At 42.7% G+C, this 27,081-nt stretch overlaps 1 pseudogene across 1 annotated transcript; it reads right to left on the bottom strand.

The window, feature by feature from the left end:
* Positions 1-27,081, bottom strand: LOC311509916 (protein NLRC3-like; annotated as a pseudogene). Its single transcript, XR_014699949.1, has 10 exons — positions 26,513-27,081; positions 24,557-24,635; positions 24,183-24,411; positions 22,186-24,013; positions 19,514-19,687; positions 10,212-10,385; positions 9,802-9,975; positions 6,922-7,095; positions 1,469-1,638; positions 1-664 (listed from the first exon to the last, which is right to left on the bottom strand). The product of XR_014699949.1 is annotated as a protein NLRC3-like (transcript).

The raw sequence follows: 27,081 nt of genomic DNA, 5'->3' as shown, positions 1-27,081 counted from the left end.
TATACGGTTTTAACCTGAGAAAATGAACAATCTAAATGTATTATTATTTTATTATTTATTTTAGTGTGACAGTGAAGAAACATTTACATCCCGCTCTGTAAACGAGGGCGCGATCAGCGGCAGCTTTGCGCATGCGCCATTCGTTTGCAGTGCCGTGCGTCTCCTCTCTGCTCTGACCGCTGCTGCGCGGGGGCGGGGCTACTGTGAGACTGACCGCCTGTGAGTGCTTTGGCACGGGGGAGGGGCTCACGGCAGCACCCGCTGCTTGTTGAGGACAGTAACTGAACCGATATGTGCTTTCACATCAGAGTCTCCAAGAACCAGAAGTCTCCAGATTTGTCGCTAGTCGCTTTTGACAAAAGAAAAAAAAAAAAGAAAAATTCACCAAGAGGATTTGAAAGTCGCTGTTGGCAACGCTGCAGACAGTGCAAACTGCGCATGCGCCTGCTTCTGTGAGTGCCGTTCAGGTGCCGCTGTTTCAGGAAATGAGCAGTATCACTGAGTTTTTCGGTAATCAGTTACGGTAATCAATCACGGTTTTCACGATCATTAACATTTGAAACGGTAGTACTAACCGTCGGGAATTTTACCGCGGTTTATCGTCATACCGGTAATCGTTACATCCCTACAACACACACACCGTCCTGTTTACTGTTACTTCCACCTGTAGAGAGGAGGAGAAAGAAGAGAGGAGGTAAAGGAGTGTTTCCAGAGTCTCCCTTCATCATCACATCCAGTAGAAAGAGCAGCAGGGACTTCAGTCCTGTTCAGAGCAGCAGTGGAGCAGCTGTGGAGCTCAGCCAGCTTCCTTTCAGCTTCATGTTAACGTGTTGGAGTGAACACACACAGACCTGCAGAGACTTTTAGCATCAAGTCTGTTTCCTCTGCAGATTTGACTAATAAACTGCTGAGAGTCCTGAACGCTTCATTACTGAACCAACACTTTAGTGATGGATTTACTGCTGCTCCATTTAAACAAAGATCAGCTGACTAATAAACATGGAGGCTGTCATTGAAGAGATCTGATCAAACTAATGACACATGTGATGACTCTGCTCATGGTTACTAAATGTAATGCTGGTTCTGTGATGTGCAGGCTTCAGTCAGACTGATCTCAGAGCTGTGATCAGTTGTTGATCAGATCTGATGAATGACCACCACTGTCTCTATACATCTTGGAAGGCTGTCAGCTGGAATCCAGCTTTATTTCCTGGACACATCAACACAACAACAACAGTCGTCTTCACATCAACTCAAACACATGATCACAACAAGCTTCTGGCTCATCTGATTGGCTGACTGTCTCTCTCTCTGTCTTTCTGTCCAATCCTGAAGCCTGTCTCCATTCTCCTCTCACAGCTTCACTGAGAAGCTGCAGGTTTACAGGAAACACTGGATCTTTGATACTAACTGTGTTTAGGACAATACTGATGAAAGCAGCATGGACTGACTGGAACCCTCTACTCACCACAGAGTCTCCAGTTTATAGTCTGGACTCTTCACAAGATCAAGAAGCTGCTTCACTCCTGAATCCTTCAGGTTGTTTCTCAGGTCCAGATGTTTCAGATGGGAGGGGTTGGACTTCAGAGCTGAGACCAGAGAATCAGTTATTTAAATGAGTTTGTATTTGTCTTCATTCTGAGGAACAATAAAGTTTTACATAAAATACATTAAATTCAGTTGGTGATTAAACATATCAGATAGGGCTGGGCGATATATCACATTAATAAATATATGGATATATGTTTTAATGTGATACGGTATTTAAACTATATCTGGTATATGGATATAGTTCAAATTAGCGCTGTGATCCTTGCTCCATCAAGCTGCTGACCCGGAGCTCTCTGCACTGCTCCCCCCGTCCCTCCTCTTTCATGCACAGAGGAGGAGCAACAACGTCTGCAGAGTGTGTGGAGGAGAAATTGGTTAGTAAAAAAAAAAGCAGTGGCTCAGTAATTTGGAGATGGTTCAGATTCAAAGTATCAGAGGAGCAACAAAATGACGTTATATGCAGAGGTTGAGCTAGACTTTTTAGTTGTCTCTCATTTTGACTGACAGGGTCATAAAAATCCCATCATAATCGATTTTTAAGCGCTAAGAGCTCTCAGACGGTACCGTAGGGTTGAAGTGCTTCGGTCAAGGACCACATTTTGATTTCAGAGGTGGGGGGGACACAAGTATTTTTAATAAAACTCTAATCTTTCAGTTGACTGTGTTTTCTAGTAGTTCTTCTAGTTTTCTATTGCTACTTTTAACTTTAATGTTCCCTTTTTTGGTTTGACTTCTTGTAAAGCATGTAGCTAAACATTATCACCCAATTCAGTGTTTCACCTTGTTAGTCAACTTCACTCCAACTCAGTACCACCAATGTTACACTTATTTATGGAATCTATGGTAAACAGAGCTCATTTACAAAGCAGCACCCAGTGGTGGGCAGGTCAAACTGGCATCACAGGTGGAGAGAAACTGAATCAAATGTCCATTATTCAGTGGAAGTAGTCAAGTATTACATTTGATTTGAAATTAGTGTCAGAGAGAAGTTTGATTTATCAGCACTTTCAATCAAACTAATAGACTTTACAAGATTATTGAGAGCTTTGTAAATGATGAGGAGGATCTTGAAGTGGATCTGCTGCTTTATTGGAGCCAGTGAAGGTGTTGCAGGATGGCTGCAACGCATTTCTTTGAGGAACTTCCACTTTGACTTGTAAAGAAGTCTCTTATGTCCACTTTTCTTTTTGTAGACATCCTGGCTGCGGCTAATTACCAAACACACATACACACATGGACACCGATTCAAAGGTTAATGTAAATGAAAGCTCTGATATTCCAATCCTTCTAGCTGACGTGACCCAGGCAGAACAAAGGAACAATTTACAGTAGCAGATTAACAAGGACTCCTGACCAAAGACTAGCAGACCGGTGTGACAGCAAGGTGGAGTGACAACGGGGACGGCCAATCACACAAGAGACGGCAGAGCCAATGGAGGAGCTTGTGGGCGGGGCTAAACTAAGGGAAACAGGCTTCAGCTTGAGCGGCTGTGCAAAAAACTGCAGTTCATCGAGTGACCGCTTGAGGCTGGCTCCAAAAGGGAGCAGATTGTCTTAGAAATTCGAGAAAAAAGGTTTCAATCTTACGGGGTGGCCACAGTTTTTGAGGTACACTGATATAAAATATATAAAAACGTAGGGATTTTTGTTGGCTTTCAGATGGTGTTGGTTTGATTTGTGTGGGACGTACGGTTTTTCCGTCACAGTTTAAAAAAACGGGCAATGATGGAAAATATTGGGCTAACGCGACCCCTGGTTATATGTAGATAGTGCCATGAACAAGATACAGCAAAGGGTGGAAGCACTTCAAATCTTTTTCACCACCTAAAACAGTGGCACAAACTGCAGTACGAAGAGTGTGTGAAACTGCACGCTGCAGAAGCCCCAGTCGTAAGCCATCCACAACCTGAAAAAGCTCCATATCGGGATATATATCGTATATCGATATTCAGCCTAAATATATCAGGATATGACTTTTGGTCCACATCACCCAGCAGTGTTGTGGGTAACGCATTACAAAGTATCGCATTAGAGTACTCTAATTACTTTTTTCGTGTAACTTGTAATGTAACGTGTTAGTTTCGTGCGTTAAGTAATCAGCATCTTCGTCATTTTTTAAAAAAAGTAATCCGTTACTTTAAGAATTTCTCCAGATAAGGAAAGAAAAATTCCGACTCCAGCTGCTTTCTGTCAGACAGTACTGTGCCACCTGTAGATGTGTCAGTGGAGGAGCAGCGCTGTGATGATGCGTCTGTGACCTGCTGACCTACGTTACCTGTGTGTGTGTGTGTGTGTGTGTGTGTGGACAGCTTTTGAATCGTGGAAGTACGCACATTATTTTCAATTCCCCAGTGAAAAGGACAAGAACAACATGACGGTAAAACGCTCACTCTGCGTTGGTGAAAAGCTTCTGTCCATGGCAAAAAATTCCACTTCCAATTTAAAAAAATATCTTTTATCCAAGCACCACTCTATCACCCTGGTAGCAAAGCCTGCTGAGGAAGACCACGGTGGTGCACCAGCTGCAAAGCAACAGCGTCTGGGTTTTAGCTCAGCCTCAGCTAAAACTGTCTCTACCAGTGACGTTCACAAGCTTGTGGCCGGTTATGTGGTTGAGGAGATGCTTCCAGTTACAACTGTGGAGTCTCCATCTTTCCCTAAACTAATGAGTAAAATCCCAACGACACGTAACACAGAGGGAACAGTGCCTGACCGAAAAACCTTTGCAAGCTATCTGGACAAATCCTACCTAGATATGGAGAAAGAACTGAAAACAACCTTTGAAGATCTGGAATATGTTTCTAGCACGGCAGACTTGTGGACAGCTAATAATAAGAGCTTCATGGGAATGACGGCACACTGGATACATCCCTTCACTCTGAAGCTGGAGAAAGCTGCAGTCGCATGTAGGCGGGTGAGAGGACGGCACACGTATGACGTAACTACCGGGGAGATTGAACAAATCCATGTGTCATATGGCCTTGGTGGGAAAGTGACAGCCACGGTCACTGACTATGGATCTAGTTTTGTTGAGGCTTTCCAGGTGTTTCACAAAACGGCCTCGGACTCAGAAACAGAGGAGGAGGAAGATGGGAATGAAAGTGTGACTTTGGAGGATCTAAACAATGTACTGTCCAGCTGTGATGGTGATGGCAATGACAGTATGATCAGTCTGAATCTCATCTCCACCACTGACAGAGAGAAATGGCTGTCTTCCAACAGTGACACTGGAGCAGTAACAGGAGAGCCATCGCTAAATGTTCAGCACTCTGGACCAAAGCCAGCAGATCAACATTAGCATCAGAAACTGTGGAAACATTCAGCAGGAGAAAGCTGCTGGTTGCCACGACGACCAGATGGACTCTTTTCATGAGGCTTTGTGCAGGGTCATAGACATCCCCATCACTGACCTGCAGAACTTATGCACCCAACTGGGCATCAGGTGCATTACAGACAGGGAACAGCAGTTTATTAAAGAGTACTGCGTGATTCTCAAAGCGCTGGCCATGGCCCTGGATATTCTTCAAGGGGAGGAGAACTGCTTTTATGGAACTATCCTGCCGACACTGGAGGCCCTGATGGCTAAAACACTGGATCTAAAAGACAGTCTCTCCTGGATGAAATCTGGCCTGCCTGATGTCATAGTTGAGGTAGTTGAGCTTTTTTCGTCTGTTTTTTGTTTTTCCTCATATCAAACAAACATTGATGAGATTTACACTGCAGGCTTTAAACTAATTTCAATACGCCTATATCTTGCAGGCCATAAAGAGACGCTTTGCATCCACGCTGGACAGCAAGGAGGCCCTGCTGGCTGCACTGACCATTCCTAAACTCAAACTGTGCTGGGTAAAGGATGAGGCTAAAAAAGACGCTGCCAAGGTGCTGCTTGCTGCCGAGTGCCGTGTGCTGGAGCATCCACTGCTGGAGGAACTGTCACCTGCACCTGTCAATTCAATTTTATTTATATAGCATCAGTAACAATAAAAAACAAAACCCGGCCTGAAACCTCCAGAGCAGCCTGAAGGAGACGGTGGCAGGAAAAAGTCCCTTTAACAGGAAGAAACCTTGAACAGAACTCAGCTCATATGGAGGAACCATCTGCCTAAGGCCAGCCGGGTACAGACAGAAGAAAGAGAGAAGAGAACAGCAAGATAAACATCCATCTGTCATAGATACACATATCTGACTAAAGCGTACATGTGGAATCTGATGATACAAACTGATGATGTTACATGACAGTTTGAAAATGGAAGAGGAATCACAGGCAGGTTGGAGAATTGTTCATTCAGCGGAGGAGACGACTTTTTTTCATTTACAGAGGACAGCCAGGTCTCAGAGTCAGTGGACACTCAAATTGCTGAGTGTTTTAAGTCAGGTGTGGAGATCGATATGTTCAACAAGTTCCCCAGGATCAAGACAGTATTTCTGTGCTTCAATACTCCACCACCCTCCAGTGCACCCGTGGAGAGGCTTTCCAGCCTCAGGAGTCTCGTTCTTACTCCTGAGAGAAGTCGACTGTCACACAGACGTTTCTAAAATCTTCTTCTGCTACGTTTTAATCACTACTTTGAAGAGTAAATGGAAGTGGACGATGGTAAAGTGAATTTAGGCTTGTGACACTTGAATAGTATTTTCATAGTTCAGCTATTAGGCTATTTGTCATTTGCCTGTGTGCCAGTGAGCCATTTTATTGTTTGTGTTATTCGGCCTGTTATCATTTTTGTTTGACATAGAGGCAGCTGTAAAAATGTCTGTTAGATCGTTGACTGGTCGTTCATTTTTAATGGATGTGAATCTGCTACCTGTTTACCTCAGATTGTGTTTACTTAAGCTCAATTAAATGCACTTTCATAACTGCATTCAGGTTAAACTAATTCAGGAGTTTCCTAATCTTGTTAGGTGCTCATATATAGGCTACCTGGGCTGGGTAGGTGTATATGAGTAGCAAACAAAATGAAACTCCTGAGATTTGATCATATGTTCTAACTGATCAAAACATAATTCATGAATAAAACGATCTGTGGCATATTGCTGACTGTCTTTCCTGGTATTGTTATCCTGCAGAGTTCATTTGGTTGGATGACTGACGTTATTCATTGTCAGGACTTCTCTGTGCATTTAAAGGAGGCTGTGTGTCTGTGTCGCTGAGTTGCAGCATGTGTGAGGCGCTGCAAACGGCTTTTAATGTTTGGTAACGCACGAGTACTCTAACGCGTTACTTTTATTCATAGGTAACGCTGTAAAGTAACGGATTACTTTTAATTGATGGTAACGTTGTAACCTAACTAACTACTTTATAAAGTAACTATACCCAACACTGTCACCCAGCCCTAATATCAGATCTACAACAGTAACAGACAGTGAACTCACTCCAGTTCCTCCAGTCTACAGTCTGGACTCTCCAGAAAACCACACAGCTGCTTCACTCCTGAATCCTTCAGGTTGTTTCTACTCAGGTACAGATGTTTCAGATGGGAGGGGTTGGACTTCAGAGCTGAGACCAGAGAATCACAGCTGATCTCTGACAAACTGCAGTTCCACAATCTGAATAAAGAATAAAAGATGAAATGATTGATGATCAATCAGATGTGTTGAGGTTTTAAATGTGTCCTCATCAATGTGTGTGTTGACCAGGAATGAAGCTCAACATTATACAGTTATTTAAATGAGTTTGTATTTGTCTTCATTTTGAGGAACAATAAAGTTTTACATAAAATACATTAAATTCAGTTGGTGATTAAACATCAGATAGGGCTGGGCGATATATCACATTAATAAATATATGGATCTATGTTTTAATGTGATACGGTATTTAAACTATATCTGGTATATGGATATAGTTCAAATTAGCGCTGTGATCCTTGCTCCATCAAGCTGCTGACCCGGAGCTCTCTGCACTGCTCCCCCCGTCCCTCCTCTTTCATGCACAGAGGAGGAGCAACAACGTCTGCAGAGTGTGTGGAGGAGAAATTGGTTAGTAAAAGAAAAAGCAGTGGCTCAGTAATTTGGAGATGGTTCAGATTCAAAGTATCAGATGAGCAACAAAATGACGTTATATGCAGAGGTTGAGCTAGACTTTTTAGTTGTGCAAAAAACTGCAGTTCATCGAGTGACCGCTTGAGGCTGGAAAAGAAAGGGAGCAGATTTTCTTCAAAATTCGAAAAAAAAATGGTTTCAATCTTACGGGGTGGCCACAGTTTTTGAGGTACACTGATATAAAATATATAAAAACGTAGGGATTTTTGTTGGCTTTCAGATGGTGTTGGTTTGATTTGTGTGGGACGTACGGTTTGGACTGTAGCTTCCTCCGAGTGAGGAGTGCGCCAACCAGTTTTCTCACCTTTCCCCATGTAACAACAACCCCCCACCTCCCCTCCCACTATAGCATTACAGACACAGACTGACAAAACATTAGGGACTCTCAGACCATTACATCACTACAGTAGGTTGGCAGAACATCATATCTTAGAGTCCTCAGAGTAGACACCCTTTGCTCTGATTACTGCTTTACACACTCTCTTCTCTTCTGCTTGTTGTTTTTCCTCAGTGGTGGTTTTCTAGCAGCTGTTTGACCATAAAGGCCTGATTGGTGCAGTCTCCTCTGAACAGTTGATGTAGAGATGTGTCTGCTACTAGAACTCTGTGTGCCATTGATCTGGGCTCTAATCTGAGGTGATGTTAACTTGTGATTTCTGAGGCTGGTGACTGGATGAACTTATCCTCAGCAGCAGAGGTGACTCTTGGTCTTCCTTTCCTGGGGCGGTTTTTGTAAAGTTTTTGTAATTTTCTGGACTAACTGACCTTCAGTTCTTAAAGTTCTTAAAGTAAAAAGGAGCAGGAAGAAGAAAACTTATGATAGCGGCCCCTTTGTATAGTTTTAATTACATTTAATTGACTAATTGACATTTAATTGATTACAAAAATAATGGTTTGTTGCAGCCCTACATTAAAAGCAATGAAAATGATCATTCAAACTACCAGAACAATCAACATATACCTTCCAAAGGATGGTATGATGACACTAATACCAAGGCTTGGTGATGAGGGACTTTTAAGACTTTGGCTGGGCTCTACGTCTGCTTTAAGGTAAACAAGATTGTGTCCCACCATCTCTTTGAATAAAACGCGTCCAGCCTTATAACTGTGCAGGTACTGATGCATCTCAGGGCTTTTTGGATTCTTCATTGCCTCCCCGACGCGGCAGAGTTAAGTAGCTAACTATGCCACTGTATGTTATTTTAGGCCACTTCATGTCATCCTCCCACCCCTCTATATTATTAGGCAGCAGGACTGTAATGTCGCCTTGTTTGAGCTGTGACAGCTGGTGTTCCCACATGGTTTACGTCTCGTAGTAGTCGGAGAAAGTGGATTAGCGCTGACAGGTAGCATGTAAAAACGCCGCTTCCGGTTCGTACTGGAAGTCTCATCCATAATTCACACAAGGGCTCATGGAATAAGGTGGATAGCGTAACATTGTTTTTGGACGGTAAAAAGTGCATGGGACCAAAACGGTCTTTGGAAAAAGTGCAGGGGACATGTCCCCTGTGTCCCCTGAGGCTCCCCTGTGGCTTCAGTGGTATGCTAACTCTTTTATTTTGCACAATTTGCACCAAAACTCATCAGTCCTAGCAACGTGCTTTCATCTGATTCCTCCATTCTGGTAGCCGTTAGCCACATAGACATAGACATATATACATATATATTGTATACATGTCTATGGTTAGCAGAGCTCTGACGTGTGCATCAGTATAATCGCTGGACCAGGAAATCGTGCCCTGATAAAAGTTCCATGATGTTTGAAATGAAAACTGTGATTAGAGACAAGAGACGATTAACAACGTCACTCGCCACCAAGTGGTCAGGAGTGTGAACTGCAATCTGTCAAAATGACAGATGGCCTTCAGATTTTTCTGTCACAGGTTTAAAAAAACGGTCAATGATGGAAAATATTGGGCTAACGCGACCCCTGGTTATATGTAGATAGTGCCATGAACAAGATACAGCAAAGGGTGGAAGCACTACAAATCTTTTTCACCACCTAAAACAGTGGCACAAACTGCAGTACGAAGAGTGTGTGAAACTGCACGCTGCAGAAGCCCCAGTCGTAAGCCATCCACAACCTGAAAAAGCTCCATATCGGGATATATATCGTATATCGATATTCAGCCTAAATATATCAGGATATGACTTTTGGTCCATATCACCCAGCCCTAATATCAGATCTACAACAGTAACAGACAGTGAACTCACCTCAGTTCCTCCAGTCTACAGTCTGGACTCTCCAGAAAACCACACAGCTGCTTCACTCCTGAATCCTTCAGGTTGTTGTTACTCAGGTACAGATGTTTCAGATGGGAGGGGTTGGACTTCAGAGCTGAGACCAGAGAATCACAGCTGATCTCTGACAAACTGCAGCTCCACAATCTGAATAAAGAATAAAAGATGAAATGATTGATGATCAATCAGATGTGTTGAGGTTTTAAATGTGTCCTCATCAATGTGTGTGTTGACCAGGAATGAAGCTAAACATTATACAGTTATTTAAATGAGTTTGTATTTGTCTTCATTCTGAGGAACAATAAAGTTTTATATAAAATAAATTAGATTCAGTTGCTGATTAAACATATCAGATCTACAACAGTAACAGACAGTGAACTCACCCCAGAGTCTCCAGTCTACAGTCTGGACTCTCCAGAAAACCACACAGCTGCTTCACTCCTGAATCCTTCAGGTTGTTTCTACTCAGGTCCAGATGTTTCAGATGGGAGGGGTTGGACTTCAGAGCTGAGACCAGAGAATCACAGCTGATCTCTGACAAACTGCAGGTCACCAATCTGAATAAAGAATAAAAGATGAAATGATTGATAATCAATCAGATGTGTTGAGGTCTGAAATGTGTCCTGATCAATGAGCTGTTCTCTAAAATGAGTAGAGTGACTTTGTCCTTGTGTTATTGTGGATCTTCATCATGTCAGCCTTCTACAGACATCATCCAAACGTCAGCACAACATTCAGACAACTATTCATGTCAACACAGATCAATAAGATGCTGCTGACCTCATTACAGGATCAATATCTCCTCCTCACACATGTTGGACTACAAACTGTTGATGAGTTCTTTGATTCCAGGACCTTCTTCTTCCTGGATTTGGTGTCTCAGGAGGTTTGTGTCATTCAAATGTTAAAGGACAAGTTGACATGTTCAAGTGTGTCTTCCAACAACAGTCACATGTCATATGGACATTACAGAGTTCTTCAGATTCCTGCTGTCCACACTGACTGTGAAGTGGTCTCTTCCTAACACAACTCCACTGTTCAGCTGACACTAATATGAAGCTTCAGCAGTCTGACTGACACTAATCAAAGTTCCTCTTTGAGTTCCTGTCCCTCCACTGCAGCTCAGCAGGAAACACTGTGGAAACACAAAGATACTGACTGGATGTGCTGAAGAACAAGATGAGTTGAAGATCAACTTTACAATCATTCATCCACACAACAACACTGTGGATGTTGTCCTCCATCTTGTCTCATTGGAGTCAGACTAGAAGGGGACGTCTCCACAGACAGTATGGACAGAAAGAATGATTAGTGACACCAAGAACTCTGTTAATGATAGGGGTGGAACGGTCCACACAAGTCACGGTTCGGTCCAACAGGAACAAAGAAACAAAAACTCACACATGTAGAAAACTAGCTTTATTCATTGATTTTGAACAGACACCAATAGAGTGAAAAAACTAAAAACCACCTCCTGTTGTAAAAGTAAAAACTAGAATAAAACATCCAACTAATGCATTAGGAGGGTTCTCATACCATTCATTCATTTTGTTCATACAGAGGAAAAGAAAAAGCACAATTTATTGTAGGGATAAACTGAGGTAGTCAGGTAGCAACTGGCAACTTTGGTAACTTGATTAGAAGAAACTAACTCAACTAACTTGTTGCACACACGTTTTTTTTCCTCGCACCAGTGACAGACATATCGGGGTGATGCCGTCTTATGTGCGTTAGCATGTTTGATGTGTTTCCAGCGACGTACCGCACCTCCGCCAAACATCGTCGGCAGACAGTCTTTGTCCGGTCCACCACTCGCGTGCCATCACCGTTATGTTGCACCGGGAAACCAAAGTGTTCCCACACTGGTGATTTAAATGAAGTTGATCCAGTCCGAGTCTGTGATGAAAGGGCGAGGCTGAAGGTAATGGCCCAATATGGAAGCAGACAGGTGAAAGAAAGATGGAGTCTCCACAGGCAACCCGCCTGAGACGACGTCCGACCGACAACTTGTCCCGGTACCGGCAGTGTTCCAGATAAATCCTCACGGTCCCGTGTAGAAACAGCAAGGCTCAGCCACAGAGTTAGCTGCTTTAGCTACGCAGCGGCTAATGCTCCATTCACTTAGCTAGCGAATGCTAATGACGCGAAGAAGCTAGCGAAACGTGCACAACTCCAAAGAAACTTGGAGCAGAAATGTCTCTAGTTGTCCCCAATCAGGCGTAGCTCAGCTGTCCAGGTCCAGAATGTGGAGCAGACAGTCCTCTAGATACTGAAACTACCACTTTATCTCATTACATTACATTACTGCCAGGTGACTCGTCGGCGCTCGTTCCGATCGGCTCTCGTTCTCGTTCATTCTCTAGTTCAGTGGTTCTCAAACTTTTTACACTTGGTACCACCTGAGAAAATACTTGGCTCTCCAAGTACCACCTAATGACCAACATTAAAGTACAGTAGCGGAGTAGGCCAAAGTTTTCATGAAAAACATTTTAAAAGTTTTATTTAACAAGTTTATTTAATATTGTTGGCCACGGTAACAATCATACACAGATGGAACACTGTGTTTAAAATTGGAAAATCATAAACTTTACTTAAATAAAAAAATCAATTAAAATGCACTGCGTTTTTTGCTAACAGTAGCAGATGTTGTGGTGCTGGTACTGGCATCACTGTTCGCGCTTGTGCTCGGCTCACACACGTCCTCCTCTTCGGTTGTTGTTATCTCCTGTTGCACGTCTGTCTTTGATTTAAGCCACGACAATAGTTATGTCGTACGCTTCATTTTTAAAGTCCTTGTTATTACGGTAACTAAACCATCTTCCCATCACAGCCCAGCTACAAACGGCGCCTGTAACGGCGGGAATATTACATATATCGGCTAACGTTACCCAGAAACACTTGCGGATTTTTAAAATTATTAACTTATTTATTGTCTTAATTTCCTTCCATTTTTTGTCATCGGTTGATAGTTTTTTTTTTCATACATTCTCATATATTAAATCGTGTTTCACCTTTTAAATGTATTTTATTTTATTTTAGTATAAGTATTATTTTGCGTACCACTAGAGGGAGCCCGCGTACCACTAGTGGTACGCGTACCACAGTTTGAGAAAGGCTGCTCTAGTTCATTTTTACACTCACTCTCTCTTCCGGTCTGACCCCACCAATCACACACCTGTGACCAATCAGGGACCAGTATTACCCTCTTTCTCCATTGGTACTTCCTCTCTCACCATGAGCTCTTTCAAAATAAAATGAAAGATTTAATAATGCACTTCTGTGTCTTTAAAAAAACATTTCAAACTTATTTATTACATTTTTAACCCATTCATCAAACTATTTTAACCTTCATGAAATGTTATTTTAACACTTTTAATAACAGTTTGAACTAAAACATATGTAACCCAGGTCCCATGTAGTTAAATATAAAGCTAGAGTGGTTAATACTATGAGACTGGGCCTGGGCTCCTTGTAGAAAGATACAACTATTTTATATGTCACTTTTATAACGTACGTAACTCTAATAATATAGGTTACTTTAATAAATGACCACAACTCTACTTTAAATGCAATAATCCTCCTCCTCAGGTATTTATTTACAAAATGAAATAAAATGTAAAGGTTTTGATTGTCCAGTAAAAATAAAATGCAATATGTAAATAAAGAGGTTTTCAAAATAAAATCCTCAGGTTCTCTTGCTTTCACACCTTTCCTTTAACTTCAAGACCAAACTATTTGTAAGATACTCTTCAAACTAACTCTGATCTCTTTAGGATCTTCAAGTCACCTTTAAAACAGTGTGCTTTAATTCACAACTCTAAACTCAATATTAACCTGTGGCCCACACACATTCATTTATAAACACACTCTATTAATGAGATTTGAACCGTTGCAGGTCTGTTGATGAAGCTTGTGTGCGGTGGGGCCTGAAAACTAGAACTCTAACCCTAACCCTTTACACTAGAACAGTTAGATATAGAACAAGATACAAGCAGACGCATCATATTCACCTCTTCAGGTCACACAGAAGTTTATATCAGGACCAACGAGTAGTCAACCTCCACCACTAAACTTAAATGCTCCCCACACCACCAAGCCTCCGTCTTAGCTCTCTGGTCCATAGCGTCTGTCTCTCTTGTTGCATGCTCACTACACATCACACTAACCTGCACCATTAGTCCCTCACTTACACAATTCATTGACTCTGATGGGCTCGTGACTTTGATAACCAATGACAACACAGGAATGAAATGATTGACGTATGACAGCTAACAGGTTAGGTTACACACGTAAACCACCACCACATTGCAGTCTAATTCACAGACTGTTCATTTAGGTCTCATCAAGTAAGGCCAAAATGGCTTCCATGCTTTCTCCTAAAAAGTTGGTGCACTCCATCTGCTAAGGTGAATCTGTTCCATCCTAGAAACAAAAAACATTTCATGGAGCCACCTCTTAAAGCAAGGCGCTGATGGAGACTTCCAATGAAGTAAAATCAGTTCTTTGGCTGCTACCGTGCCCGTTTTGAGAACCTGCTCACAGTGGGAAGGGAGGGTTGATATCCTTCCAGAAGAACCAAAGATAGCCAGGTTACAGTCCGGTTGAATATTTATTTTATATTGCCTAGAGAACCAGTTAAATATGTCGCTCCAAAGGTTGTCCAGTGCTGGGCAGTACCAGAACAAATGTGAGAGTGAACCTTCAGCTCTGTTACATCTATGACACATGGAAGACACTGATCCACATATTCTATTAAGTTTAGTTTTGGAATAATGCAGTCTATGTATGACTTTAAACTGAATGAACTGATATCTGGAGTTCATAGAACACTTGGATTAGTTGTTTAAAAAATGTTATGGTAAATAAACAGGGAGGTTTTGAAAGAGATACAAGAACCTTGGAAGTGCAACCATTTTAATGGCATTAATGCAGCCAATCATTGAGAGAGGGAGCAACTTCCAGTTTCTAATACTGGCTTTAAGTTCATCCACCATGTCCAAAGAATTCAATTCCAGTAAAAGTTTGGGGTTTCTGGAGATCTTAAGGCCAAGATAATTAATATGAGTAGTAGCTCATTTAAATGGCAAAGATTTCAAGAAAGTAGGACACATGTTAGTCAATGGCATGAACTCACACTTGTCCCAGTTAACTGTGTCCCAGACAATCTACTAAATGATTTTCTATAATCCAGGAGGTTGGGAACTGAGACCATTGGGTCTGATAAACAAATCAATAAATCATCAGCATACAGATTAACAAGGCTTTCAGCATCACCAAACTTTACACCATGAATACCTGGGTGACCTCTTATACCTATAGCAAGTGGTTCCAAGGTGATATCAGAAAGAAGAGGAGAAAGAGGGACGCCCTGCCTCACAACCCGCTGTAACTCAAAGGGCTGAGATGTGTCTGAATTAGTGAGAATAGAAGATACTGGTTTAAGGTCAATTATTTTCACCCATTCAATCAAAATTTCTCCAAATCCAAATTGCTTCAGTGTCTTCAGCATGTACGGCCATTCCATCTGATCAAATGTCTTCTGGGCGTCAAGAGATAAAACAGCAGCCTGTGTACTTTATCCTACCACTGAGTAGTGTTGTTTTTGGCGGCCTGCTTTAATTTTAGTTTTAGTCTAGTCTTTGTGTCAAGCTGTCATTTTAGTTTTTATTAGTTTTAGTCATTTTCATACTCTTTTTAGTCTAGTCAAGTTTCAGTCAACTAAAAGTCTGAGCATTTTTTTAGTCAGTCTTATTTTAGTCAGAATTATCCATGACTATTTTCGTCTAGTTTTAGTCAACGAAAACTGATGACATTTAGTCTACATTTAGTCAAGTGCAAAGGCTAGTCACATATGTTTGGCTCAGTCGTTTTCAGCTCCAGGCTAACGTTAAAATGAGACACATTCACCACAGCCTCATGAGTTGGCATGAGCTTTCTAAAATAGAAAGTAACGTTACGTTAATGTCTTGACTTACCTCAATTTCTTTATGTAATGCCTTGAGATGTCTCTTCAAGTTTGTTGTGTTCTTCCCTGCGATTTTGTGGCCGCACTTCTCCCTATCTTTCACCACAAGACATTCGGTTTTATTTTCCACTTCTATGTATTTAAAGTTTTTCCAAATGTCTTCTCTTCTTCTTCTACCAAAAAACCGTGGCTGGCCGGCCATCGTTCCCTTTCTCTGTCTCCCGCAGCATCCCCAGGGCCTCGGTGTATCCACGCCGCTGCTGCATCACATCGGGCGTGTAGTCCGGGAAAATAAGCACCTTGTTGCCTTTGTACTCCAGTTGTCGTTCCCTCCGGAGGCCAAGTATGAGCTCCTTCTCCCGATAGAAGTGGACCCTGGTGATGATGGCTTAGCGAGGCTCAGCTCCAGCTGTGGGCGGCGGCCGCAGGGTCCGGTGCGCCCGGTCGATAACCACCGGTGACCCAACGATGTCTTCTCTGAAAAGCTTCGTAATTAATGCCTCGATGAATTCTGTTGGTTTACCCCCTCTTCATGCTCAGGAATGCTGATAATCTTAATGTTGTTGTGACGGGACCGGCCTTCAAGGTCATCCATTTTGAACTTGAGCGCGTTGTTCTCGTCCTTCAGGCCAGAGACCGTCTTCTCCAAGCAGGTTATGTGGTTCTCATGATCCAGAACTCGCTCTTCCACCGTTTCAACCTTCTCCAGTAGTTCTCTTTGAGAGCTCTGCACCACCTCTAGTGTTTGCTCTAATTTATCAAACCTGCCGTTGATATGTTCAAGGATCTTGACAGAAACTTTCTCCCAGATTAAAGGCAAATGTTCAGTGTCGCTGTCGCCTGAATCATGACCTAGCCGGCTACCGCTAGCACTGTTAGCATCAACGTTAGCAGAAGCTGAGGAAGGTCCAGGCCACTCGACGTTTTTGGGCGACTTCTTCGGCATGTCGTTGCATAAACATAACTGGTTAAGCCCCCAGTGTTCACAGTTTCTCCAGAGGCTGATGAAATTATGTATAATACTGTCAAAATAATAATTTTACCACTGGCACGGAAGAGCCCCCTGAAAGCACATCTACTCCATGAGCTTCTCACCAGCGCTCCCGGTTTTTAAACCGAGAGCTAGCTAGCGTTAGCTATAAACTATCAAAACGGTGTGTTCTCATAGCATTGCTAACGTTGTAAACTGGAGGGTCAGTATTAGTGTCTTTATTGATGCTTGAACGATACACAAGCCTCCAGTCACTAGGTGGCAGCAGAGCTCAAACTGATCAACAGCTGTGTTGCCAGATCTCGTGAGACAAATAAGCAACCAGGCCTGTGAAAACAAGCCCACGGTTCACAGTTTATTTATGTTTTCTCTCCCTGAGCTTCAGGAACTTTATATTTCTCCCAGTCTTTGATATATTTCTTACAGTATTTCAACCACTTTGTCCCGGGCATTTGTTCCTCAAAACCTCTCCTAAAGCCCACCATCATCCACGCGTATTTTCAATTAAACGTCCTAACTAGAAACAAACAGATTGTCCTGCTCTGCCTCTGATTGACTCGTACTCGTTACCATCTGGGTCAGAGCCAATTAGAAGCAGGATGGAGGTGCAGAACGGCCATGCATTCATACATTTTATTTCCTCCGTTTTCCCGAGATTACTTCGAGATCTCGAGAAAACAAAACAATATTGTAGTAGGCTATATTAAATCATTGCAGGAAACATCATTCAGTGCAGCAATGTCAGAGGAGCAGGAGCATATTGATAACCGCGTCACATATCTTTTCAATCAAGGCCTGACACAGGCTGAAATAGCATTATGCCTTGCTATTACAGACAATAGACACCTATCACACTGTCATCATCTCCAGATCAAGAATTAATTATATCATTATCTCGGGAAAACAAATGAAGTTATCTCGTTTGTACTGCCCTCGCAGTGCGTATGCTTGTGCACAGCTAGACAGTCAGCTAACGAATGAAAGTCCTTCAATAAACAACAAGGCTGGACTTTTCTCGTCCTTTAATGAAGTCCTCTTTGTTATTTTTTCTCCCGTAAAACTGAAAATTATTACAGATAGAAACACAACTGTTAAACACTGAACAAGCAAAGCAATGTATAAGTACATTTCAATTAGCATCTCTAATCAAGACAAAATGAATGAGTTAGCATCTGCTGAAAGCTAGCAAAGTACGTTTTTCGCCAACATAAGAAATGAAGTCTCCATCAAACATTCCTCACAAAAATACACAAGCATTTAACAACTGCCTACATATACAGTAACTCTTACAGATAATTATTTTCCAAGGAAAAAGCGTCGACAACACTTCAACAATAATGATTAGCGTCTGCTTTGCTCTTCTGAGCTAACTCGACTCAGCGGCGCATGCAGCAGGTAAACACAACACGGCACAACATAGCTGGAAATGAAATGAAAGAGCGCTCACACCAACGCGGTTTCTCTAAACCAAAGAAAGGAGCTCTCACTCTGACGCGGTTTCTCCAACCAAGAAATATAGACTTTTTAGACTTTTAACCTGCTCAATTATTAACTTATTTAACTTAACATTTTAACATTTTAAGGCAGCACATCGTTATCTCGGGAAAACGGAGGAAATAAAATGTATGAATGCATGGCCGTTTAGGGCTTCCGTACATAATGAAAATATCTGCTTGACAACTTATTATGGATCTGGGAACAAGCCTAAATAAGCAACTACACTTTAGAAACAAGACCCAAAAAAACACGACCTGTGACTACCAATATTTGTAAGAGACTTTACAGGAAAAAAAGCCCAAAGTCACTTATAATAAGCTGACTTGGCAACGCTGTCAACAGGCTGCCTGTTCAACCCAGTAGAAGAAGAACACAGGAACACAGGTGTAGAGCTGATGGAGGGTATCAGAGGGTATTTATCTTTAGAACTGTGTTCATGTGCATAGATCACCTTTTTACTAAATATGAAGCGACTGGTCTAATTCTGGGCTCAGTTTGTCAGTCCCCTCTGAATTTCCATGGATTGATAACAGGCACCTTCAGCATCAGCATCAGGTCAACAGGTATCACCAACAGGCAGCTCATTTTATGAGCACATCATTGACTTTCCTTCTCTAGTCCGATGCTCTAGTCATGTCCCATCATGTCACGTCTTTTACGTCTTGTCATCCGAGGAGGTTAAAAAAGTAACGAGCCTGTTTTTACAATGTAAGGAGTAGAAAGTACAGATATTTGTGTACAAATGTAGTAAAAGTAAAAGGTCATCAGAAAAAGAAATACTCAAGTAAAGTACAGACACCTGAAAAATCTACTTAAGTACAGTAACAAAGTATTTGTACTTCGTTACTTCCCACCTCTGGTGATCACGTTATCACTTCCTGTTCAACCACAGGAACAAGCTGTTACAGCTGATGAATGAATGAATGAACACTTCTACTTTACCAGTTATGGGCTCATTGTATTGATGTAGACACAACAGCAAAAACAAAAGGCACTCTCTCCAGAGGGGCAGCTCAGCTACTAAGGGCAAACGGGCTGTTTCCTGAGCAACAATAGCCCGTACCTGTGCACGTCTGATGACTGAGGAGATACCTGCTGATGTTCAGGAACATGATGCTCCTTCATTTAAACTCTTTGAGCTCCTTTTCTATCTGACAGTCCTGACAAGAGAACTCATCTAAACTGGATCTCCATTCTTCAGAAGCCTGAGAAGAAAATAAATGAAAACTCACATCAGAGTCTCCAGTTTACAGTTTGGACTCTCCAGTCCAGCAGACAGATGCTTCACTCCTGAATCCCCCAGGTTGTTTACACTCAGGTTCAGATATTTCAGATGGGAGGGGTTGGACTTCAGAGCTGAGGCCACGACTTCACAGTGACTCTCTGAGAGTCCACAGCTATAAAGTCTGTCATGAGACAAATAAATAAAATCTGTTATAATGGAAGACGACATTTCTATGAACATGATGGGTTTGATGAGTGGACAGTTGGACACATCCTGTTGGACATTTTGTCTCCACATCAGTGGTTCAGCTCATCTTCTCTGACTGTGTTTGACAGGAAACAATCATTCTCATCATCTCTCTCAGACCTTTGTTTAGTTGAATGTGCAGATGAACAGGATAAAACAGAAACCTGTCCTGCTGAACTTAAAACTGTATAAATTAATATAAAACAATAGAAAGCAGAACATTCCTCTTGTAATAGTGCAATAAGAAAAGTGCAAACAGAAAGTGTGATGAAAAGTTGTTGCTTTGTTGTCTTCTGGTATCTTCTTCACAAGCAACAGTACCTCGACCAATGAGATGAGAGGGATTCCTGCTGTCAGCTCATTGGTCACAGAGCAGGCCTGGGAATAAGTTTACCGTAAATGTTCATATAAAGCGTCCTGTTATTCATTCATTCCATTGACATTTTACACTATTTTGGATTCTCACGGTAATACGGGACAAAGTGCGTCCTGTTTCAGCTCAATACGGGACGCGTACTTTTGTTTCTAAGTACGGGACGATTCCGTCTTTCAAGGGACGGTTGGCAACCCTAATCTGATCCCATCATGAGGACATCTGGATGAGACAAACATCTGGACTGTCTTCACTGTTTAATGGACTCTGGATCTTTTGACTGAGTTCAGCTCAGTGAACAGTTCCAGTTGGAAAGATGATCTCTGCTGTCGACCTGCTGCCGTCAGCTTCAGTCCACAAGTGGAACATTTAGTCTTTAGTCCAACACAAACACAAATGAAAGCCATCACTTGACAACCTCAGACCTCATTCAGTATGAACATGGTGAAATACTGTAAATCCTCTAATAGAGGCCTGTATTCAATTATTGGCCGGGTCTCCAATATTGGCCGGTCTCGCTGTCAGCGGAGGTAAATAAAGGCCGGTCTCTAATAGCGGCCGGGGGGCTATTATTAGAACCATCGTTTTTCTGGGCAGGCCACAGCCTCACCATTATGCTTGATCCGTGGTGCAACGGATCATCATTGATCCGTGATCCGTTCGGATCAATGTCTTCGGTTCGGAACACACGTGATCCGCGGAATGATTTATAAAAAAAAAAAATTAAAAAAATTGTGCGCATGTTAAGTCCACACACAGCGTAGTCATGGCGAGCGGAGGAACGCTCGCCACGGGATTTAAATGACGTCCCGCGTCATTTAAATCCCGTGTATGAGGTTAGTGGATAAAACCGTGACGGTGTGTAGCCATATGACAGTGGAAACACATCAAACATGGCCACGCATCTACAGGGAGAGATGAAGAGGAGGAGGAAACTGAGGACGACGAGGAGTAAATTTTAATTTTTTTTTTGCTTTTTTTGTTTACAATGCACTACCAGTATGTTTGCTACGTTTTTGTTACCATATTTCTACACTGGAATTTAGCCTGAATTACCGGTATTTGTTGTTGTTAATGTTCTACCATGTTATGTAGCCACTGTACGTTTTCAATAAAGTAGTATTTTATAGGTTCAAATAGACACAAAATCTTGTTTTTATTCATTCTACTGGTAGTTCGTTTTGCTCAAATAGAAATAGAGGCCTGCCTCTAATTCTGGCCTCCTTCCAATAAAGGCCGGGGCCGCGATGCGCTTGAGTCAAATAAAGGCCCGGGCCTCTATTAGAGGATTTACGGTATTTCCATGTAGAGGACACAGGACGGGCTCAACTTTAGTTGTTCAGCACAAACACAATGAACAAACAATCAGGTTGAATTCTTTTCACCATCAAGTCATCACAAAGATGTTCTCAGGGTTTTATCTGTCAAACTAAACTCTGACCTTTGTGTATTTCAGATCTCTTTAACAAGTCAGACTTCTACCGTTCTGCTCTTATATATTCAGACCTCTGAGCATTTCCTGCTTCAACTCTTCTCTACAGCAACTAGACAGGAAACAAATAGAAAGAAAGACGTAAAAACAAGACCATGTGACTCGACTTCTCTCCTTAAAATGAAACGTTGAACTCAGTCAATAAAATGCTCCATTGATGGGTCAGTCTCTGTGTGGGATGATCAGTAGTTTACGGTGGCTCATGTTGATCTTAACAAGCTTTAGATAGATGTTGATGTGGAGCCACTTCACTGACTTCAGGATTATTCTGTACTCTAGAAACAGCCTTCAATATCCTTTCATCATTGTAACGTGAGGCCTCAGAGGCTGCTTCAGCTAAACTAACTTACTGATGGAGAGAATAAGAAGACAGAGAAATAGAAAGAAAAGAACCAATAACTAGAAGAACAGCTTTAAACAGCTAGAGAACATCTGGGACTAAATACAACTGACTGTGATGTTTACAGTGAACAAGTGGAACACTGTTTGAAGAAGAATGAGAACGTCTGAAGAACTAAACTACTAATCTCCACTGACTGATTCTGTTAATGATCACATCAGGACTCACTCAGCCTTTCTGCAGTTCCTCACAGCTGGGATCAGTCTCCGTCGTCCCTCCATTGATGTTATGTACTGATCTAGGTCCAACTCATCCAGAACCTCCTCTGACATCTGCAGCATGTAGGCCAGAGCTGAGCAGTGGATCTCAGAGAGTTCCTTCTTTGATCTGTTCTCTGACTTCAGGAACTCTTGGATCTCCTGATGAACTGAGAGGTCGTTCATCTCCATCAGACAGTGGAAGATGTTGATGCTTCTGTCAGGAGAGATTTTATCAGTGTTCATCTTCTTCAGGTTGTTGATGGTTCTCTGGATGATTTCTGGACTGTTCTCTGTCTGACCCAGCAGACCTCCTAAGAGTCTCTGGATGGACAGTGTCTGACCCAGCAGACCTCCTAAGAGTCTCTGGTTGGACTCCAGAGAGAGGCCATGAAGGAAGCGAACTAACAGGTCCAGGTGACCATTTTTACTCTCCAGGGATTTAATCATGACTCTGTTCAGAAATTCATCCAGAGGTGAGTTATTGTAGTTTCTTCCCAGGAAGTCCTTCAGCACCTCTGACTTCCTGTTGGTGTAACAGTGGATCATGTAGACTGCAGCCAGAAACTCCTGAACGCTCAGATGGACGAAGCAGAACACCTTGTCCTGGTACAGTCCTCTCTCCTCTTTAAAGATCTGTGTGAACACTCCTGAGTACACTGAGGCTGCTGTGATATCGATGCCACACTCTGTCAGGTCTGATTCATAGAAGATCAGGTTTCCTTTCAGCAGCTGATCAAAAGCCAGTTTTCCCAGAGACTCAATCATCTTCCTGCTCTCTGGACTCCAGTGTGGATCTGTCTCAGCTCCTCCATCATACTTGACCTTCTTCACTTTGGTCTGAACCACCAGGAAGTGGATGTACATCTCAGTCAGGGTCTTGGGCAGCTCTCCTCCCTCTCTGGTTTCCAACACATCCTCCAGAACTGTAGCAGTGATCCAGCAGAAGACTGGGATGTGACACATGATGTGGAGGCTTCGTGATGTCTTGATGTGGGAGATGATCCTGCTGGCCTGCTCCTCATCTCTGAATCTCTTCCTGAAGTACTCCTCCTTCTGGGGGTCAGTGAACCCTCTGACCTCTGTCACCATGTCAACACACTCAGGAGGGATCTGATTGGCTGCTGCAGGTCGTGTGGTTATCCAGAGGCGAGCAGAGGGAAGCAGTTTCCCCCTGATGAGGTTTGTCAGCAGCACATCCACTGAGGTGGACTCTGTAACATCAGTCAGGATCTCAGTCTTGTGGAAGTCCAGAGGAAGTCGACACTCATCCAGACCGTCAAAGATGAACACAACCTGGAACTCTTCAAACCTGCAGATTCCTGCTTCTTTGGTTTCAGTAAAGAAGTGATGAACAAGTTCCACCAAGCTGAACTTTCTCTCTTTCAACACATTCAGCTCTCTGAAAGTCAATGGAAATATGAAGAGGATGTCCTGGTTGGCTTTGTCTTCAGCCCAGTCCAGAGTGAACTTCTGTGTTAAGACTGTTTTCCCAATGCCAGCCACTCCCTTTGTCATCACTCTTCTGATTGGTCCATGTCTTCCAGGTGAGGCTTTAAAGAGGTCTTCTTGTCTGATGCTTGTTTCTGGTCTGTGTGGTTTCCTGGATGCTGTTTCAATCTGTCTGACCTCATGTTCATCATTGACCTCTGCAGTCCCTCCCTCTGTGATGTAGAGCTCTGTGTAGATCTCATTCAGAAGGGTTGAGTTTCCTGCTTTAGCAATCCCCTCAAACACACACTGGAACTTCTCCTTCAGAGCAGATTTAACTTTACGTCCACAAACTGGAGCTTCAAGTCCTGAATGAACAAACAAGAAATAAGATGAATGAATAAAGTCTCCAGTAAATATTCCAACATGTCATTGCTCTAAAGAATGAGTGTGTGAATATATCTTGGTTCGTCTCTGGAGACATTAGTAAATGTCCCATTTCTCCAGCAGCTTCAATGTTTAGAGAAATCCTCTTACTGCTCTGCAGACAGTCAGCCAGCTCCTCCTGCTTCATTCTCCTCAGGAAGTTGATTGTGATCTTCACAAATAAATCTCTGCTGCTCCTCCTCTGCTCTTCATCCTCACCCTCCAACACCTCCTCTTCCTCCCTCTGACTCTCTGAGCATTCTGGGTAATCTGGACTCAGAACCTTGTGGATCTTCTTCAGCTGGTTCTTCACAAAAGTGATGATGTTGTCCTCCAGCAGCTGGAACAGAATACCATATGAATGACACAGGCAGACTGAAATCATGGAGACAAACATCAGATCCATGTTGGACACACTGACAATCCACTGGTCTACAAAGTGCAGCATGGAGATGATGGAAAGTAGTTGTTGTACATGTACAGACCAGAAAGATGGAGTCCAGCTGTGTCTGATGCTGCTGGGCAGACTGACCACTGAGAACCTCTGAGCTCTGCTGGTGGACTCTGTGGACCAATCATCAACTATTAGCTCTCATCATGTTCGTCCACACAGAGACAAACACAAGGTAAATGTCCCTGGAGTGATATGTGGATGTGAAGAGTGAATCAGATGAGTCTCTGTAGTGGTAAAGGTTTACTAGTCCTGCTGATCCCACTGACCATCAACAGCTCAGTCTGCAGCTGTTTCATAAAGCTTTGCCTCCCTGATGAATCAGCTGGAGAAGGAACCCAGAGCCAGAGACTGAAGACTGTAAAACGTCCACCAGTCCACAGTGAGTGACTGACAGGCCATTATCAGCCACACAGAAAACAAACCAGACAGAAACATTAAGAAACTTTTGTCACGTCAAACATATTTCACTATTTTAACTTTGGGGGCTGTCACCGACAGTACTATCACGTGGTCTGATCTATGGAAGTTGCCCCAAGCAAGGCTGAGCTTCTTGATCAGAGCCACTTACAACAAAACATGCACTGCTGGTATAGCACAGAACAGCCATGCCAACTTTGTGGCCACCAAAATCCCAGTCTCCCAGCCAACACACCCTCTCTGGTTGCAAGACTGCGCTGACCCAGCGGCAATATGGGTGGAGTCACAACAGGGTTCTGCGAAAGCTAGCTGAAGCCATTGAAGCACGCAGACTCGAAGTGAACCATGCCAGCCCACCAGCATCACATCAGCCCATCCAGTTCGTTAGACGGGGCGAGAGGCTTTCAGTAGTACTGAAAGGTGAGGCCAGGTGGAAGGTGGTCTCACCTGTGCTTACAACTGGACAATTAGAAACAAAGTGTCTACACAAAACAGCCTGGATGTCCTTCCCCCCAACTCATCCTGAGTTTATCTTCTCTACGACTCAAACAAGGTCTTCAGGTCAGGACTCAGCTGTCCACCTACACCTGAAGGACAAGGGACAACAATGTCCACATGTTCTAAACATCTGAGGAGACTCTGGACAGTAATGGATCATCAGAGAACCACCAGGTTCATCAGAACAGGTTCCTCCGGGTCCAGGTCCAGGTCCAGGTGAGTATCAGGTCATTAACAGACTCTAGTCATGTGACCTTCAGGTGATAAAAACCTAAACTCCCCACCAGTCATTTAGAGCTGAACACTTGGAGGAAACGTCTTCTAGTCCAGACGTCTTTGCCTCAGTTTAGTTTCTGGACATAACAATGTTCACTCTTCCAGGAATAAACCAAAGGTCACGAGTGTCCATGAAGACTAGAACGTAGATGAACCAGGAGTTTTTATTCTCCAGCTCCACTTCCTCTGCAGCGTTACAGCTGATGAGTTTCATCTGAGTCTCTACCATGAAGAAGACCTGCAGGCCGAGGCCTCAGACGTGGAGCTGCTGACTCTTTTCCTCAATGTTTCATACTAATGTGCAGACTGTGTCTATATGAACTCTGGTTAGCTTAGCATTAGTTTAGCTCCTCCTCTCCTCAGACAGATCTCATCTTCTCTCTCTCTGGTCCACAGTCAAACAGAATGACGACTTGTCTCCATGGAAACAGACTGAACAGCTGACTAAAGACTGAAGACACTAGTCTGCTTCAAAGATCAGTCTCTTATCTGTCTCCTCCTCTAAGGCCTGACACTTACTGTGTCGGCCATTTTAGAAGATCTTTGTAAAATAAGCAAGAATTCAGCAAGTTACTCAAACCATGTGACTTGTATAAAGTTAGTGATTGTTCTACTGTATATCTATATGTTGTCTATCTTCTTCTTCCAGTGTGTCTGTGTTGTTTTACATCAACATCTGTTTATCTTCTGAGGAAACATCTACAACATCTAAGCAGCAGAGATGAAACAGACATGAGCAAGTCAACGTTTATTTATCCTCAGCTCCTCAAGTCAGACAGATTTACTGACACTTTACCTCTCTGGACCAGAACCACGTCCTCCTTTAAAATCTGCAAAAATGTCCTTTGACCAGTCGCTCTTCAGGGACACACAGCTGGCTCCAGATCCAGGTTCAGATCCAGGTCCAGGTCCAGATCCTGATCCAGGTCCCTCCAGTCTGTCCTCTCTCTGGTCCATGCTGCTGAAACACTAATCATTCATGTTGTAAACAGATCAGCTGATCCTCCACTGATTGGCTCTTATTCATCAGCTGCTGTACTTCTACTATCCGTCCACTAGATGGAGCCATGGAGGACACGCATGATGCGTTCACTGACACTGAGACTTTCAACAAACTCAGGTCCATCATGATCAACGTATATATTTTATACTATCTTCCAGTTCATAGACTTTCTATATTTTATACAGACATTAAATGTCTTGTATATATTTTTAGACACATTCTTCATATACTAGTAAACTTTCTGTTCATTTATTCCTTTTGTATTCTGTCTTGTAACATGTTGTGGTGTCTTGTCAGCAGATATGTAGCACAGTGGGACCAGGAGAAACACAATCTCACACTAATATGTTTTCATTCATATA

Source organism: Chelon labrosus, assembly GCF_963514085.1.
Source record: "Chelon labrosus genome assembly, contig: SCAFFOLD_31, whole genome shotgun sequence".
NCBI lineage: Eukaryota > Metazoa > Chordata > Actinopteri > Mugiliformes > Mugilidae > Chelon > Chelon labrosus.
Note: the sequence above shows the minus strand (reverse complement) of the source record. Positions and strands in the feature narration are given on the sequence as shown.